This window comes from Paramisgurnus dabryanus, chromosome 2, assembly GCF_030506205.2.
Source record: "Paramisgurnus dabryanus chromosome 2, PD_genome_1.1, whole genome shotgun sequence".
NCBI lineage: Eukaryota > Metazoa > Chordata > Actinopteri > Cypriniformes > Cobitidae > Paramisgurnus > Paramisgurnus dabryanus.
In genome coordinates, this window is record NC_133338.1 from 15258356 (window position 1) to 15265753 (window position 7398).

At 37.8% G+C, this 7398-nt stretch overlaps 1 protein-coding gene across 1 annotated transcript in view; it reads right to left on the bottom strand.

Annotated features, from left to right (window-relative positions):
* The window catches only part of rin1b (Ras and Rab interactor 1b), a 58512-nt gene extending 56628 nt beyond the window's left edge, over positions 1-1884 (bottom strand). The window contains exon 1 of the mRNA XM_065294368.2: positions 992-1884. The gene's annotated coding sequence lies outside the window, so the exon portion shown is untranslated. The remainder of the gene's footprint in view (positions 1-991) is intronic.
* Positions 1885-7398: the final 5514 nt, after the last annotated feature.

The following is a 7398-nucleotide window of genomic DNA, read 5'->3' on the forward strand; positions in this document are numbered from 1 at the left end:
AGCCACAGCAAGTGTGAACAGACTGCTTTTGCGCGTGTGTGTGTGTGTGTGTGTGTGTGTGTGTGTGTGTGTGTGTGTGTGTGTGTGTGTGTGTGTGTGTGTGTGTGTGTTCTCATATGAGGCTCTCCACCACACTTTTCACACTACCACCCCCACAGCCAAAGATGCTTGGAGGCGCTATGGTTTTTCTGTCACCACCAGGCACTGAACTGTTACTGTACATACTAAAAAAAACAATTAGATTATATTTTAAAAGCAGGTTAGAACTATGAAACCACTTCTTAACTCTTTATCTAACAAAAAATCTTAATAACTCCAGGGATCAGTGGTGTCTAGTAAATCTATTAAACACCATTCAAAGCAAGTAAAGTGACCACCTCTAAATAACTGCAGAGAACAACACAATGACTGACTGTATCCTATCTATATCAAACTCACCACATGAAATGAACAAGCATGTTTAGGGTATAAACAGGCTATCATTGACTTCAATTACTTTAAAATATATTATTTGCTCCTTTCAAATTTTACCAAATTTTACCAGTCATCAGGCTGTTGTGATTTGCATGCTTATGAATACAGAAAAGCTGCACAATATGAAAAAATACTCATTGTGCAAATTGGGCCCATTTATCCTGACAGACAAGTAACCATAATAACCATAATAAAATAATTTATCCCAAAAATCAGAATGCTGTATTAGATGATAAATATGTACTATGATATTAGATTAAACATTTTTTTTATAAATGTAGAAACTGCCTGTCAAAATATGTAAAATATACATACATACATACATATGTATGTGATATATACATAAATATATATATTTAAATTTTTCAGTACCCTATTGTATAGCAGTACTATGGTTTTTGGTAATCATTTAGTCCATCTGATTTTGACATTTTAAAAACATAGCATTACCGTACTTGAAGACTCTACTAGTGTAATAAAACCCAGAAAAAGACTACTTATGTATGATTAACTTTACCTTCTCCGTTAATAGTTGTTCATCTGTCAGTCTGTCATCAGGTTGGTGAATTCAGACGCACGAGCTGTCAGCACGCGTTCTGGATTGTGCATCATTGGGTCCGTTCGGCAGCACCGGGGGCTTGTAATGATGTGTTTGATATCATGAGATGATCCTTGTTCATGTGATTTGATGTATTTGATATCATTAAATGATCAAGCCTGTTCATCTCATTCACGCGCAACGAAGCTCCTCGCGCACACCTCGCTCTGTTTTCTCACGCGCACACATACAAGTTTCACCACGCGACACAAACTCTTCTTCTACTACGGCAGAGAAAGTAAAAAAATTATTGCCTCTGTAAAATATATATAAAACTTGAAAAATACTATCCAAATATCAGAAAATAAAAATACATTTAACCTATGCTCATGTTCAACATCTTAATTTCGGTACATTACAGAATAATAAAGCAAATAAAAAACTACCGTTCGAAAAACACACGAGCAAGCAAGATCGGAATTACATAGGCTAACTTATCTCATAAATGACATAGAAGTCAAACATTAAAGGCGCAGCCCACAAGAAAAGATGCAGACATAAAATTATTAGCTCGTAATATTGACTTCTACAATCGACCGCTGGGTGTCGCTAGAGGAGAGAGATTGAACTCACAGTATTAACAAAATTGTACTCCACCCACACACACCTTTCTTCAGCAACACACACTTTTGTTAGAAACATATTAGGAAGAAATCATTCAGCTATTAAAATTCTGTACATCAGTGTTGTTGTTTCCGTTATCTCCTCCTATTTATAAAAAATCTGCTTAAGCAGCAAGAGATTCTCCATGCAATGTCCTCATACTCAGTAGCAAATAGTGGTATAGCTGCTTCTGACTGCTGTGCCTCTGATGTTTTCAATGCCTCAAAAAGCTGAATATTTTCTCCTTAGCCAGAGAACAAAGGTGGGAACAATGTTATAATTCAGAGCGGGGAAGAAAATGATACATCTTCTCAAACGCCCTGGGCCAGCTTATTAAGATTTATGAAGACAGAGTGAATCAAGACCAGGCTTTAGTTTTCGTGTACACACACTGTTGGGAGAATTCATTTATAGCAGGCAAACACTGGAGACATGGCTTCCATCCACATCACAGGACAAAAATACACTTTTAAAAATAAAGGTGCTTCATGATGCCCTAGAAGAACTATTTGTAGCTGAATGTTTCATAAAGAACCTTTAACCTTTATAGAATTTTTTTTAGATTATAAAAAAATAAGAAAAACTATCACTTAATGGTTCTTTAGGAATAAAATGGAATCACTATCTTCATTTTTGAATGTGGAGGCTACCTATCACTCTTTATTGAAGCCATTGGGTCAGATCCATACCTGACATAACAATTTCCCCATGGTTGTCAGATAAGAAATCAAAACATCTGGCCACGCGGTTTTAAATGCAGAAACCCCCCACAAATGTATCATTAGATTTCTTACCATAGAAATTAATCACGTGACATGCAGGTGTTACTTAAAAAAAGTAAAATTCCTTAACACCTACTAGAAGTTCAGTAGAGGAGCTGCTGTAGGTTGTCATGGAGATACTGCAGGCATCCACATCCTCTGAATTCCCAATGCAATATTCCACCCGTACATTAAGCAAAATACACACATATCTTTAAAAGATGGCATATTTTGATGTGCATAATAATGTCTCCTATCTATTTTCCCCACATATTTAACCATATCTATGGGAAATCCCACCTGTGGGACCAAAAAGCGTTGGAAGACCTAAATGATGTGGAGTGATTTGCATGCAGGGTGTTCATGGCATCATCAGCACCACATTAGCTACGTGATTCAGTGTTTCCAGACGCCTACAGGAAGTGATATGTAGTCAGTGCTGGCCTGACAGTGACCCCTCCGTCCGCTAAAACACAAGGGGGACTCAAATCGAGACTTGCCATCCAGGGTAAACTTACAACCTGCCTGATGGAACTATAAAACATCTCACTGCCCAACGATGCTGATCTTAGAGAATTTAAGAATGAGTGAATATCACTTTGTCCTCCATGACAATATGGTGACATACTGTTTTCAATTATATGGGAAATTGCCTGTTAAATCGTGGCAATAAAACATCAGGGAATAGCTGCATCTGTGTGTAAGACAGCGCGAGATTATGCGAGACAGGGAACGTGTGGGTGTGCTGTAAGTGGGTGCTGTTCAGCTCAGTTTGTGTTCTCTCTTTACCAGCTGTCGACCATGTGCTCAGTCTTTAACTGTCAGGTGGTACCTGTACTCTGTTAAACGCTTCCTTTTTTGTAAGTTGCTTTGGATAAAAGTATCTGCTGACCTGTAAACAGGTTACATCCGAGTCACCGGCAGTGACCAAGCACTGAAAGAAATACACATCAATATGAAATAATCCACAAACGTCAGATTCTCTGGGTTTTCAGTCCTCTTTCAGAAATGTGTCAGCAGAAATGTTGTGGTGTTACATAAGCAGCCCTCTGCCAGCTTTACTGACACATTGTAATGAGACTGAAACAGAGAGAGAGAAAGAGAGAGAGAGAACAAGGGTAAGTGGGGGAATGAAAAGATAGTAAGATGGGAAAGAGGTATAATAGGTAATTGAGCAATATTTATAAACAATACATTTATTGAATTGACTGAATAATTGGAGGGGGGGATAATGGATTATTGAAGGAGTGAATGATGGTCAGATACTATTCTAATCGAATAGATATTGTAATACAGTGTGATCTTCTAAATAAAGCATCTTCTTATAAAAGCATTTGCTTACTTCACTCGTTCTGGCATCCCTTCACCCGTGTACTTTAAGACTTAAGTATCTCACTATATATAATCATGTATTAGTATCCCAGGGGCCAATAAAAAAGTTACTCTACGAGCCAGACATCTTTAACCTTACTCACTTAAAGAAAATGAACTCGTAAATGGGCAACTGGAATGAAAAATTAATCGGGCAGTTTGGCAAATGCTGGGTAATAGGAGAGGGGCCTCATGGGTAATTGGAAGGAGAGAGTGATGGGTAATGACAAAATGGATGTGTGGGGGTTACTGAAAAAGGAAGAATGGATATGGCGGGTAATTGTAGTGGGAAAAAGTGGCCACACTTGTTCTGCGGAAATACTACACTATTAAAAATAAGGGCGCTAAAACAGCGCGTTTAAACATGTTTAACTTGTTTAATATTGATGACAGCAAAGCCACTGGTGTTTTTTAGTAACATGATGGACCTCTGAAAGGATTTGATATGCTTCTGCTTTGAAGCTGTGCCAGAGGTTGACCCAAAATATTTTTAAAAGGGTGTCTGAATATGCAACCTGATCTCACGAGAATTCATACATATTTTACAAGTTGGCTAATTCGTATGAATTGTGCAAAACGTACGATTCTCATGAAAAAAACAACAACAAAACCAATACCCTAACCCCGCACCTAAGCCCAACGTCACAGGGGTCAAGGCAAAACTGTACAAAAACGTACCAATGTAGTCGTATGAATTAATACAAATTATCCAACTCGTTAAATACAGTATGTACGAATTCTCGTGAGATAGCATTGGAATATGCATTCAATTATTCAAATCTATGAGTTTGTCAACCTATAGCATTTGTTGCACATTTCATCATGCGTAATTGATCAAATCAGTTGAAAGTGAAAGTTAAATTTTTTAGGTATAAGATACCTCAAAAGACTCAATTAACAAGAAAATGGACAACATATCGGCAACATGTATTATGAATTAGCCATAGAGATTCCCTATGCTGATCTTAGGTCAGCAACTAGTTAATACAGCTACTATGGGATGCACTATAAGGGAGGCCGCATGCCAAAAAGTTTGAGAACCATTCATGTAACACACCATGTTTACCAAAACCTATAAAATATGATTCCAAATGTTAAAAAAAACGTTTTTAACAGTAAATTTAAAAAACACTTTTCAAAAAGTGCCTTTAAAGGGACACAAAGAATTATAATTTTCCAGCTTCCCTAGAGTTGGAAGGCGCAATGATATTACGCAGCACCTGAAAATTTTCGGGCAGTGGGTAATATTGCTACGCCTGCTGCAGCCATGTTACAGCGGCGAAGTCCTTATTACGTCAGAATGAGAGTATAGTTCCTAGCCATATCGGCCTAGAAAATCGCAACTTAAAATTTTCCGTCCGATCTCAGTACACGATGTAACTACAGAAGAGACAAGTTTTAAATAGGAAAAATTTTTGGCGCAATGCTAATGGTCTAATCAGATTCAATGGATTGTGCTAAGCTATGCTAAAAGTGGTACAACCAGACCCGGCGATCAGATGAATGGATTCCAAAACGGTAAAAATCAAATGTTTAACTCTAGAGGACCTGAAAAATTAGCATATTTTCAAAAAAAGTGTGTCCCTTTAAAGTCTGTATAAGTTATACACGCGGTACATTATAAGTTTGTCTGTTTTGTTTCAGTTGAGGTACAAAAAAACAAGTGATAACTTGTATGTAAGGTGATCTTCTTTAAACATCTTTTCAGACTTCGGGCCAACAAATAGTGTACTATGCTCCTGACAGTGTCTTTCTGCATAGATTTAATTGTTAATGAGGATTGCAGGGGGAGGGGAGACAGTAGTTGGTGTTCTGCAAAAAAAAACCCATCCAAGAGGAACAAACCCCATTCAGACTCTGTAATCCAACTCTAAAAGCTGTCTTTCCCTTAGAGGCCCTGCGTAGAACAGTTGGGGCTTGATTTTGGACTAGATTGCACTTCTTTTAAACTGAACGCAGAGAGGAGTCATATTGCACATTTGCACATACACAAAACACAAGCTGCCCCATTCCGTAAATCTCAGATCCACTTCCTTGAAGCTACTGAAAAAACTCAGATTACCTAATATCCATATGCCTTTATTTGGGAGTTGGGTTACAGGGGTGATAGGTTTTCAAACACACACATGAGAAAGAGAGAGAGTGGTATGGAGTGAAGACTGACTCCCACTGGCCCTATGCATGCAATACAGTATTGATGTTTAGTGATGGCACATCTGCTTTCTCCCTCCGTGTAATCAAAGGCACTCTCAGTCTGTCTCTCAGTATTGAGTGATGGCTCTTTCATAAAGAGCAAAATCGTGTTCATCTTTAAGCGTCAAGATGTGGTCACACTAGACTTTGAGTATGCAAGTATTTGTTGCACGTTGCTGCGGGGAGTGGGCAGGGAGCAGCTTAACAATACATTTAAATGAATACTTCACTTTCATAACAAATCCAGATAATTCACTCACCCCTATATTACCCCTATATACCCCTATGTCTTTCTTTGTTCAGTCGAAAACATACGTATAAGGCCTCGCATAACATATTTGAAATGCACACTTGTGGACCATTAAACAATAAACTGACACAAGGACATTAATTAGTATCATTTCACATACAACAACCTCAGAACGGTCCTCTTTCTCCACACATGTAAACACTGGAGCGGTAGTGTCGCATACGTTATACTTGACCTTCCAACGTGATTAAATTATACGTAAGGTCACGCTGGTGCATCACATGGCTAGTGCAAGACGAGAAGTTGTGGTTTAAAAGTACTTTTTTGGGCGAAAATGACAATTGTTTCACTAGATAAGACCCTTATGCCTCGGTTGGGATCATTTCGAGCCATTTGAAGCTGTCCTGAAACTGCATACTGCAATGAAACTGTGAACTGTTGAGGTCCACTTAAGTCCACTATTTGGGGAAATTTCTGGAATGTTTTCCTCAAAAAACTAAATTTCTTTTCGACTGAACAAAGAAAGACATAAACATCTTCAGTTTATTAAGTGGAATATTCCTTTAAGAGATTTTTAATGGAGTTGGAGGGGATGGAGTTTTAACAAATCATATGTTTTTTTCGGTTTCTAAGTTGGGTGTGTAAGATACCAAATCCAATGCTATGTCATCTTAATCAGTGTGTTGTTGACAAAAAAAATAGCATCATTTTGAAATGTCTGCAGCTCTTAGCAACTTTTTTGATGGGCTTGAAATTATTTTGAACCAGCGGGGTTAATTGTAACGCTATGTTACAACTAAATCCTCAGCACCTACGATATGAAAACCGCTAACAGTAGCGCAATTCTTGCCGTTGTTTTAAATAGGGCACACACAAATGATTGCTGGCTGCCAACAAAATAAATGTGCCTGTCTTATCAAAAAGTGTCGTGTGTCAAATTTAATTTTGTCCATATCTTTAATACTGATTGAGTAAGGTTAGGTGAAAGATTGAAATGATAATGAAATTAATGGCTAAAATCAGACTTTAATGCTCATTATCTCAGAATTTGATTTTTGAAACGGTAGTATGTGGCAGGAACAGAGGTCGAACCCAAGTGCAGACAGTTAAACAGATGATTTTATTGAACAAGAAACACGAAAACAAAA